General features: G+C 38.8%; 1 pseudogene; it reads right to left on the reverse strand.

The window, feature by feature from the left end:
• Positions 1-1,604: 1,604 nt before the first annotated feature.
• LOC119530534 lies at positions 1,605-2,315 on the reverse strand (annotated as a pseudogene).
• Positions 2,316-12,235: the final 9,920 nt, after the last annotated feature.

Consider the following 12,235-nt stretch of genomic DNA (forward strand, 5'->3'; position numbering starts at 1 on the left):
TGTCTCTAGCTGACAAATTTCTGTATGCCAGCTTTAAGCCAGTCAATTGTGCTGGAAAACAACAGCCATTGTCTCATTTATACTGATAGCCCACCTGCAGGTAATTGAGTGTTGTTGCCAGTGTTTAAGATTTAGAGTATTTTTAAATGTGCATTATAGTATGATATTAAAGCTGATACAAAGCAATTCCATACACATAAAATTCAGTCAGACAATTTAAAAGTAAATCACTTGAGCTAAAATGAAGGTGATGTTTAAACAAATCTTTTTATTGGCTTTTTAAGAACTGTGAACTTACAGTGAAACCCAGGGCACACAAGGTGAACTAGGAGCATATAAAGTTTATCTATAAGGCCACACTTTTAAAATTGGCTGCATGTAAATCAATATTTATCATGGAATTAAGAGATACCCCTACACAGCATAACCATTCTGTGTGAAACAACAACAACACGACAGGCCATAAAATACATTAAACGCATCACTAATGCTAAACATATAATCAGAACACTATCTACCTGCATGTTTAAAGAAGACAAAAGCTATTCATTACCGTCATGTTATGACTATCATCACAGCTGGGGCCACACAGCACCTGCCAAGGCTCCATCAAAACACAGAATTTCAACTAGAACATGGAGAATAATATTCACATTTTTCTTGGTAAATATAGAACAGTTTCAACCCAAAACATCAGGAAAATTATCAATTCAATGAATTATTTATTAGAAAATTTGAATAACTTCGTGGTAATAATCCCACGGGATCTTTGGCAAAATTATGGCATGCACATGGTTTTCAGAGAGATGGAACTGTAAGGATTGTATTTTTTCTTCTTTTCTTTTTAATAAAACAAACATAACAGAAAGTATAAATCTCAATGAACATTTTCCCCTCAAAGTCATTACATAGCTAATTCCAACAAGCTACCACTGTTGGAGCCATTGTTTGGAACTCCTCCTGGGGAAAGGCTTTCAACGGTAGCTTACCAGCCACGTTAAAATAATATCCTTCCAAATGCTGGGCTGTTTAAAAACACAAACAAAACCCACACGCAAAGGATGACACTGAAAATTGGGGGAAAAAAAAAATGTAAGAAAACAGTGCTGCAGCTCTCCCGGAGGCTCCCTAAAGACCTCCAGCAAGTTCTGGGTCACAGCATCAGGGCTGCAGAAACACGTGACCTCTCAAGACAGCTACTTTCAATGGGATGGCATTCATTTGGATAGAAAACTTGTGCTGTTAAAAAAACAAAACAAACAGAAAAAAAACAAAAAACCAGCCACACTCCTTTATAGTCACACTTGCACCTGATTAAAAAATACACAACATTCACACATGGTTCTTGTATGAATTCTAATTACAGAGACATTACGTTCAGAATTATAGCACTCAGTGATAATTTTTAGGACTCTAACAGCTCCTTTGCCACTTAAGGGGTACAGAGGGTGCAGCTGTTTACCTGAATGTATTCTTAAATCAATGACTACTACCACTCTAAATTTCCTAGTTGTAGCTCTGTTATGGGTAACTGACCACGTGTCACATGTCCTGGACTTCCTTTGCCGACGCACATTAATGACAAGGGGGTCGCCCCCAAAGTCTCAGGGTGAATTGGGAAAAGGCCGATTAAATAAGGCCACAGGCCATTCCCTGGTAAAATTTTGCAGCTTTCTTTACCAATACATCTTTTTATTGAGCACTTCCATTTTTATCCGGTGTTCCTCCTCTGCCATCTCACACTCTTGCTCTATCTGCTGGATTTTGGCCACGTGCACCTCGTTCATTTGTATCACCTGCAGCTGTAAGATGGACACGTGCTGGTTGTGTTCTTCCTCGTGCATCATTTTTAAAGTCCCTTCCTGAGAAGTTTTGCTCCTGTAGTTTTTATTGGCTGTTACTCTGACAGCCGAACACGAGGGCTCGGGTTGAGAGGTCTCCTCACATACCGGAAAACGTATGAACTCTTTCTCATCATCACACAGTTCTCTATTTGCAACAGCAAATGATTCTTGGGCTGCAGCGTCCGGGTGGTACTCAGGCTCCTCTTCCGGAGGGTTCTGCAGGAAGTATAGCTGCTCGGGCAGCAGGCTGGCAATCTTCTCCTTTGTCAGGACGTGGGTACTCAGAAGTGGACTGACACTCTGTTTCACTTTCTCTCTCCTCTCGTAAGAGATTATTTTTTTGGTCCAAGCCTCGATGTTCTCCCAGCACTTCTTCAGCTGTTTGAAATCCCTCAGGGACACACTTGGCTGGGAGTTGTATTCGTGGGTAAGGGCTTGCAGGTGCGTTGGTTGATGCAGTAGTTCGTGCATCACGTTTTTTGCATTCAAGCACATATATTTGGCAAGTTTTATAATTTCTTTGTTTTGCATTTTCCACTATATTTCTACTGGCCGTTAGCTAACCTGATAGCAATGTGAGTTTAAAAAGTTAACTTGTGGAGATCATTTAGAACTGTAAGATGGTCCAGGCCCAAGGCGAGCGCGGGCATTCTGCTTCAGCATCTGACTGACAGCCCTCAGCTGCAGCGCGGCGGCCGCGGGACCGCGGGAGGGGCTGGCGAGGCGCGGGCGGGCGGCCGTGAGGGCCGCGAGGGCCGCGGGCTCCGGAGCGCCAGGCAGCGGTGGCGGCGCGCACCGGGCCGGCCAGGCCCCACCGAGCGCGCCGTGGCCACAAAGCCTCGAGCCGCCTCCGCCGTCGGTCGGTGGGCGCTAGCAGGGCGGGCGCGGGGCCCCGCGCAGTCGCCACCTCCCGGAGCCCAGGCCCTCGGACTCCCCAAGGAATGTATTTTTAAAAAGTACTTTCTATTTTGAGGATGGCTTTTAAAAAATGTATGAAGAAAGGAAGCAACAGTGTTTATAAGCATGTGATAATGGGGAAAGAAGAGCAGTTAGGTGGGTCACTGTTCCGGTTTGCTAATGCTACCATTATGCAAAATACCAGAAATGGACTGGCTTTTATAAAGGGTATTTATTCGGTTACAAAGTTACTGCTCCAAGGCCATAAATGTGTCCCAAATAAGACATCAACAAGAGGATACCTTCACTAAAAGATGGCTGATGATGTCTGGAACACGTCTGTCAGCTGGGAAGGCAGGTGGCTGGTGTCTGCTGGTCCTGGGTTGTGTTTCAGCTCCTCTCTCTCAGCTCCTGTGTGTCCTTGCTTCTTTCTCCCATGGCGTTTCTCTCTAAGCTTCCTGGGGTCCTCTCTTTGCTTCTCTGGGGCAAACTCTGGGCTTCATCTCTTAACTTAGCATCTCCAAATGTCCCTCTGTCCACATCTCCAGGCATCTCTGAGCATCTCTACCAGCTCCCAAGCATTTCTCCAAAAGTCTCTCTCAGCTGCTCTGAGCTCCTTCTGTCTGTGATCTCTCCTATAGGACTCCAGTGATTTAATTAAGACCCACCCTGAATGGGAAGGGTCCTCATCTCATGGAAATAATTTATTCAAACATTTCCACCCTAATCACTAGACTAATCAGTCTGCCCCCACAAGATTGCATTAAAGAATACACCTTTTCTGGGGGACATAATATATCCAAACTGGCACAGTCACTTACAAAAAATTAATTTTCTCTATGGTAAAGCTAAAATAAATCACCCAGGCTTCCTACGCACAGTGTCATTCTAAGTAGGGTGACCGTATCTCCTGGGTCATTTGTTGATATTTAGTATGCAATTACTAAAAGTGTCCTCCTTTACCCTTATAATATCCCAGTTTTCACTACAAAATAGTCTTATCCTCTTCATACTGCAGCCCACATAATGGGGCATGGAGTGATTCATCCATGTTGAAGAATTACCAACTAATTCACAGGCAACCTGTTCCCATTCTCCTAAGTCCAGCTCTGTGTTTAGGGCAAATATAATGTTTTATATCATGTCACTTCAGGAAAAAAAAGCCCATTTATTAGAGAAATAAAGAAAAAGAAGATAGATCCTTGACTCTGATTACAACACCCTCCATTCAAGACTCTGTTACTCACATTGAGGCCAGCCAACCAGCAGTGCCTGGAAGCTTTTTAGAAATACAGAAAGTCAAGCCCACCCCCAGATGTGCTGAACACTCCTTTTTTCAAGATTCCAAGTGGTTTATATGTACATTATGGAAGTCTTCTACCTGAGTCAAAGCTTGCGTCCCTTCTGAATGCATATGGGTTCTGACAACACCAAGTTAATGGCTCCTTCTGATCACAGCTGAGCTGTGTTGGTCCTCATCATTTCCAGCACAAATAAACCTGATGGAGGATTTATTCTCAGGTTGAAAATCTAATGAGGGGGACCTGCAATAGCCACACTGCCTTTCCCAGTCCCTATGATCAGTACAGTTTATTAGCCTCAAAGGAATTTTAAGAGAAGCCAAGGTTGGAGAAGTATGAGGGTGTGTCTCATTGGCTTATTTCTCTGGAGACCCACCCATGAATGGGCTGGTCTTACAGATGGGATCAGAGAAATTGATCCAACTGGGGAAAATATATTTCATGAATCAAATTGTTATTTTAGATAGATAGGATTGACCACAAAAATGTTATTTTTGTTATATTTTGTTAAACAGTGAACTAACATCACTATTTATGTTTGCCATTGGAATCTATTCCTAATCCACCCCACCCCCCACATCCTACCAACAATGAGATTGTAGGGGTCAAGTTCAAGAGATGGTAGCTGGAAATGATTATCTGCAAAAGAAGATTTGCCCAAAAAGCCTTAAACTGGATTAATCTTTCTGTTGCCAATTCTCCAAAATATATAAGAAGAGCTTTAAAAAAATAATCTAAATAGTAAATTTGCAAGCCACTGTTGTTACTTTTGTGATCCATCTTCTTTTCAGGCTCCTGTAAACAGAAACTACCCCCACAGAGGCTTTGAAATGTCTGTCATGATCACTACCTGCATGGAAATCATTCAAAAGAGTGATGAGGGTAAAGGGAAGACAATTAAAAGTGAGAGGGGGGAAGACCAAAATACTCTCAGATCAAAAATGGGCCTGGGAAAAGCAGATAATAGAGAAATGTAGAACTTCATTTGTAAAACATCCAAAGAAGCAAAACGTTTCCTCTCTGCTAAAACTCATCATAAGACTTTAAGAGAAGACGTAAGCAAAGAGTTAATATCTTTAATAAGGTCAAGGTTGGTCCCCTTTTCCCCGTGGTTGTATTATTAGTAATTTCTTGAAGATGACCTGAAAACTGTTATCTAAGTTGCATTTAAGGGTGTAAATTTCTGATAATCCTTTTGAACCCATTTGTGATAGTGACCAAGTGCTGGGTTCAAGTCCTTAAGTGGTACAGAATCGGAATAATTGGATCATCTTAATCTGGTTATCATCAAGTTTTATATATCCAGAGGGAACAAAAACATCTAAGTCGCTTGCCTGATAGAATTCAGATTTAATAAAGCTTATTTCCACCTGAGGGCTCTACATGTTATAATGAATCATTGGAAACATTTTATTACATAGGATAAAAAAAATCCTCTACCTTTCTCTGAGTCCTCCAGCTAATATCTGAATCAGTGCGTTATTTCCCAATCAAAACATTAATGTTTGGCCTCTTTTATTACTTTTTTAATAGGATGGTAAAATCTGTGTAAGAAAAATAAAAGGAAACCATGAGTGATGTGAGGATATTGGGAGTGAAAGAAGAGGGGAAAATGTCTGAATGTATAAGGAAAAGAGATGGAACCTTATTACTTTCTTCCCCAACTTCTTTTCAAACTTGTCCTCTGGGAAGCTAAGAGATGTCTCAGAAAATGTCTTAATAAAGTAACAAATATTTTCCTAATAATTTTATTAAATAAATAAAAGTCCAGATACACTGACATAATTTTATGGGAAGTGTGTAAAGTTTAATGTTTCCATAGGCAAAAAAAGTAAATAAATAAACCACTTTTATTTTAAAAGCATTTAAGAAATTTAGGACTGAAATGAATTTCTTCAATTGTGACTATTTTTTTCTAAATTTCATCAATAATCCACCATGTGTTACATATCCTATAGCATATGTTGTTTTGTATAGAATTGATATTTATATTTTCTGATTTAGCGGAAATTCCTAAATAAAACACATCAGGAGAAAAGCCTAACCCACTGATCTTCACACCTTAAGAGCATTGCTTTCTGACACTTAAATTGGGCTGGCACTACAAAATAGCATTTTCGTACATGTTTAAAAAAGGCGTTTACCACTCATTTATAAATAATAAATGTGTATACCCAATTTGAGATACTTAAATTTTAAAGTAATATCAACACTAATATCATAACAATAAATCTCAATAATAGGGAAAGAAACTCATTTGCTTTCAAACCACAGACACTTCCTTAAAATTCAAATATAATTTTCACATCCTGTCTTCCTTAATTCTTTAAAAGGAAATGATCATTTCTCTAGTAAATTTCTGTGTTTTAAGAAGCAGCCATGAGTAGAAGCAGCTTAGGGTCCCTCTAGAAGAAATAGAAGGATTCTATTTCTATACAGAAAAAGGCAGAGCAACCTAAATCCTAGGTCAATTTGTACTCTGATGTAGGTTACTACAAATTTTTCTAGCATTGTAAGAGAAAAAGAACAAGGCTCTAGGTGCGGGCCAGGGCCTAAGAATTAAGGAGAATTCATCTTCTTTTGTGCTCTTTTTATTATCTTTTTACCATAGATAGTCAATTTTAGTTAACTGAAAAGATTTATACTTTGTTTTAACAATATTTGAATAAAATTTTTATCTCTTAGTTAATCAGAATTTTCTGAAAGCAAACAAGAGACCTACTGCAAATGATCTAAGCCACACATTGTCTTTTTTGTAGTCATAATTACAGATGGAAAATTATTCATTATTGTCAAAATTCTAAAGTGCAATTTCATTATTCCAATAAATAATCCCACCTTTGCTGCTTAAACCCTTCAATGGCTCCTACTAATCTTAGTAGAAAGATCAAAACCCTTAATATGGCCTACCAGTTCCTGCATGACCTGTACCTGCTCACCTCTCCAATCTTATTTTCACCCCAAGCTCCTTATTCAGTGCCCTTCAGACTACCTGGACTTCTGGGTACATCCCATCTTCACACTGCTCATGCTTTTGCCTCTGCCTGGGATCTCCTATCCCGCATTCTCCTTTTGCCTAGGTAGCTCCTACTCAATTTTTTCCAAGGCTGCCTCAAAAATAATTTCCTCGAGGAAGCCTTCCTAGTGCACCCAGCTGAGATCTGGTCCCTCTTCTGAGACAGTCCTTCCCAAGCCTCTTGTACTCCTACGTATCTTGCTAAATGTATCAATATTGTAAGGTCCTAAACCCTCTTTCAACTGAGTCATTTCCTAGGATTGTTCATGAAACTGGAAATCTTGAGAGGTGAGGTAGTGTCTCCCTTCGGATGTAGAGCAGGCTTGCCTACTGGTTGCAATAAAATGTGCTGTGACCTTGACCCTGGATGCTCAGCTGCAACATAACCCCCCTGCAGGCACAGCTTTTCATCAGGACCCACTAGATGGCCCCTACCCCGAGACTCGGGGAAGACTTACCCATGCTGCTACTCATGTAAATTAATGTGTCATGCATAATAAATTGTCTTGCTGTGATCTATAAAGTCTCATTTTCCACTTTTGTTACCTATGGAGTACAGAAAGGTTTACTCCTTGCCATCCTCTGTGAAGTCAGGGTTCTTCTGTGATAGTCCTCCATTATTCTTTCCCATGGCACCAGTTATCTCTTCTTCACATGTAGTAGAATGATTTTTTTTCCCCAAACACTACTTTTGTCTTTCTCCTTTCTCTTTACAGTGTCAGACAAATTTGTCCAACATCTATTCACTTTCTATTTATTTTACTCTCTATAATTTTCCTTCTATATATCTCCCACTCTCCCTGTTCCTCCTTATAGTAATTTCCCCCTCTTCTCTTTTATCTTATGTATGTTATCAGACTCATAGTGATAGGGGATCTCCAGTCCCATCTTATTCTCCGCTATTAGTCAAAGGCCCATTTTGACAATTCCAGTAGAGAAATACACTTATGTAAATGCAAAGAAGCAGTCAGGTTCCTGGAAGCCTAAGCCATTCCTTGGTTTCAAAAATTATGAATTCTATCTAGGGTTAACTAGAAAATACGGTATAATAAAAAAAGATATCAGGCAACAAAGATAAAGATATCAGCATCAATTGATGAAAGTGAATTATGCTTTTCATTTTAAAGGGCTGTAATGATTCTATGATGTTATAAAATAGCATTTAGTAAGTTATCTTTTTCAAGCACTACATTGCTTGATTGCTGCATTGTCAAAATATTAATACTCCTTAAAAATGAAATTAAACATTATTTTTTCCATTTTCTTAATAAAATATCTAAACATTCTTCTTTGTCAATTTATTTTTACATATTTGAATAGCCATTATAGCCATATCACGACTTCTATTTAGTGATTCAAATGATCTTTCCACTTCAAAATCCTATTTCCAAAAGTATAAAAGGATGTCAATAACATGAGTGCAACATCCTTTATAAATGAAAATATCCTAGGGAATTTTCTGTGACAAACGACATGTCAATTTGCTATTTTATGAATATTAAAATACATGAATTCTTCTTGACTGTGGTACTTAATTTCTAACTTAAATCTTTTATGTAATTCATTATTAGAACACAGGTAACATCCATGAATTATAAATACATCTTTTTCACATTCTCATGTCATTTATTCAAACATATTTTAATTAAAAACATATATGTACCAGACCCCTTATTTGTCATTGAGGAAACAAGGAAAAATTAATCACTTTCCCTTTCCTTGAGGAGTTCATTGCCCAGAACATAAATGACAAAAATAATATAACATAGTATGAATGCTACACAGACTTATAAACAATGTCCCTGCTCAGCACAGATGAACAAAGTCGGCTATGAAATACAATCATGGGAGACTTCTTGGAGGAAGTGATATTTATCCTGCATCTTGAAGGATGGTACAAATATTGACATCAAGGGCCAGATGACATTCTATGCAGAAGGAAAAGCATGGTCAAATGTATGGAGGTATTCTGGTTTGCTAATGCTGCCAGTATGCAAAACACCAGAAATGGATTGGCTTTTATAAAGGGGGCTTATTTGATTACAAAGTTACAGTCTTAAGGCCATAAAGAGTCCATGGTAAGCCATCAACTATTGGGTACCTTCACTGAAGGATGGCTGATGGCATCCGGAAAACCTCTGTTAGCTGGGAAGGCACGTAGCTGGCAGCTGCTCTCCCCCAGGTTGCATTTCAAAATGGCATTCTCCAAAGTGTCAGATTTAGCTTTCAACAGCCGTCTTCAAAATGTCTCTCTAAGGTGCAGCAGCACTGAGTTCCTTCTGTCTGAACTCTTATAAGGCTTCAGTGATTTTATTAAGACCCACACTGAATGGGCAGGGTCACACCTCCTCAGAAATAATCCAATCAGAGTTATCACCTACAGTTGGGTGGGTCACATCTCCCTAGAAACAACCCAATGCAAAGGTTCCAACCTAATCAAAATTAAATATGTCTGCCCCCACAAGATTGCATCAAAGAACATGGTGTTTTGGGGAACATAATACATCCAAACCAGCACAGGGTGTGAAATTGTTCAGTTCTGAAAGGATAAATAGAGGTTCTTCAAAAACAGACTGCAAAAATGCTTGGAACTTGTTTGAGGATGTGACTAAAGAGAAGGGGTGATTTTGTGTAGCTTATGGGGAGCCCGTAAAGACTTCTGAGTAGGAGAGAAATAGGATTTCTAAAAAGTATCCCAAAGAGCATTTTGAAGAGTTGTTTGGAAAGAAGGGGCAGATAATGCAGTTATGAGATGACTGCACAATTCCAGTGTAAATTGAGGGCCTGAAAGAAAGCATAGAAGTAAGAGAAGAAAAGATGCACCAGATCAGGACTGACATATAACATGTGTGGGTGAGAGAGGAGTATGAAACTGAGTTGATAGCAATAAACTCAGTGACAGTAAGCCAGGAACTAAACTCTGTGTTTGGGAATACAGGATGAGAAGCAAGCACCCAGCTTGCTTCAGAGATCTTCAACCCCATCAACAGAGGTCAAGGGGGGGTTCACAAAATAAGACTGCCCTTCCCTTGACAGTGATCAAGCGAAAGTTTCAAGCACTGGAACTAAGATGGTATCACCCCTGCTTCTTCACCTTCACAGGCAAGATCAAAATGGGGGCCCAGGTACCCATCCTACTCCTCAGCACACACATCATGGTCACCACTCTCCACCTTGAGACAACCAGGACTAACTTCATTCTGCCCTCCATTTCTCTTTATGTCAGTTACTAAAAGAACCCCTACTTCCCAGGTCACTCCTCACCTGCTGTGCACTGAGTGCCTTAAGGCTCTATACATTTCCTATGTTGTTCCTTTCTACCCTGACTCCCAGCTGCAGGAATCATCTACCAGGCTGTCCAGAATTTATGGCTTATCATCCGCAAATCCCCTTATGTTCCCAATCTGTCCTGTAAGTGATTCTTTTACTTATTACTCTAATTGAAACATGTTTCTCCCTGAAGACACTGGTTCCCCTGCTGTCTTCTCAAGTGCTATTTTGTTCGATATAGCCCTCATACTATTGTCAATTCTACACCACTTTTTTTTTCTTTCAACCTAAAACAACCTTCCTTTCATTTTTGAATCCCATGTCATCCATAAGACTTTATCTTCCACCACCAATTCATTGTTACTGTCATGTACTGACCTTCATTTTCTTGAGGACTTTAGTTCCTGGCTTACTGTCACTCCTTCCTAGATTCTTTGTAATTTTGACACCCTCCACATGATTTTCCTCATACTGGCTCTTTGTTACATGGACTCTTCTGCTCCAAAGATCATGTCAGTCACATTACCTTCATCATTCATTCCCACATCATAATGATAAGTTTATGGTCCTTATCAATATCTGCAGCATTTTATAATCTCAATTGCACCTACCCTACTCCACCTACTTCACTCCTCATAGTACATCAATTCCAGTAACACTTCAATCCCCAAAAAAGTCTCCAATCCACTAATCCTATTACCTTTTCACTACCACCCCAGATCACATCCTCTTCCCTACTCACTCAACTTAATTCATAACCAATAATTAGAATCAATCCTTTGCATTCACCCTCAACTCTCCTGAACTCCTCTTGGTTTGTTAACATTGTTTTGGCAAGACCCCAAACCTAATTAAATCCAAATTTCTACCTGTTCTCTGCTACATATGAATGTATGTGAATAAAAATAAAACAATGCTTATTTTCCTCAATTTGAATTTGTAATCATGAACTGCCAGTTTTTCTTTATGCTATTTAATAATCATAACACATTTCCTCAAGCCATTTCCTTTCTTAATCTCTGAGACATCTATTTCCTATCTGAACTGCTCTCTCAAGCTTCTGAAACCTCTTCTCACATCCTCACTGTCCATAAATGATCTTACTTTTAACTATTTCAATGAGAAGCTCAACTTCCCTGCTTCCTCTCCCCTTTACAAAAAAGAAAAACTAAAAACCATAAAAATATGCCTATACTTCCTCTCTGTAATACCTCTTATCTTAAACCAACTTCAGTCAGGCTGTTCTATCACCCCACTAAAAATATTCTTTTCAAAATTACTGTTTACTTTAACATTGTTAAATCTAATTGTCTATTTTTAGGTTCCCACTTTCGGTAGGGTGATTATATGTCCAGATTTACCTAGGAGAGTCCCAATTTATGCTTGTTTTTCTATTATGATGATTAAAACTCCTCCTCAACCTGATAAATTTATCTGCAAAAAACCTTACAGTTGATATTATAATAAATAGTGAAATATTGAATTGTTTGTTTCTCCCCTTAGATGGACTACAAAGGAAGGGTTTCTTCACTTTCTACTTCTATTCATCCTTGTATAGGTGATTCTAACCAGGATAGAAAAACAGTGCAACAGGATAAGAAAAATAAATGAAAGTCACACAGATTTTGTAGTAATATATACAACAGTTTGTATTTACAGATGACATAATTGTCCTCATAGAAAATGTACAAGAATCTACAAAAAGTACTAGAACTAATAATGCTGAAATTCGCAACACATTAGTTAAAGAAATCAAGGAACACATATAAATGGAGACATATTCTAAGTTGATGGCTAAACGCAACGCTATAAAGATATCTGTTCTCCCCAAACTTATCAATAGATTCAACCCAAACCTGGAGAATATTTTATATAGATATAGTCTTATAAATATAAAATTTATATAG

Source organism: Choloepus didactylus, chromosome 3 (genome assembly GCF_015220235.1).
Source record: "Choloepus didactylus isolate mChoDid1 chromosome 3, mChoDid1.pri, whole genome shotgun sequence".
In the NCBI taxonomy this organism is placed as follows: domain Eukaryota; kingdom Metazoa; phylum Chordata; class Mammalia; order Pilosa; family Megalonychidae; genus Choloepus; species Choloepus didactylus.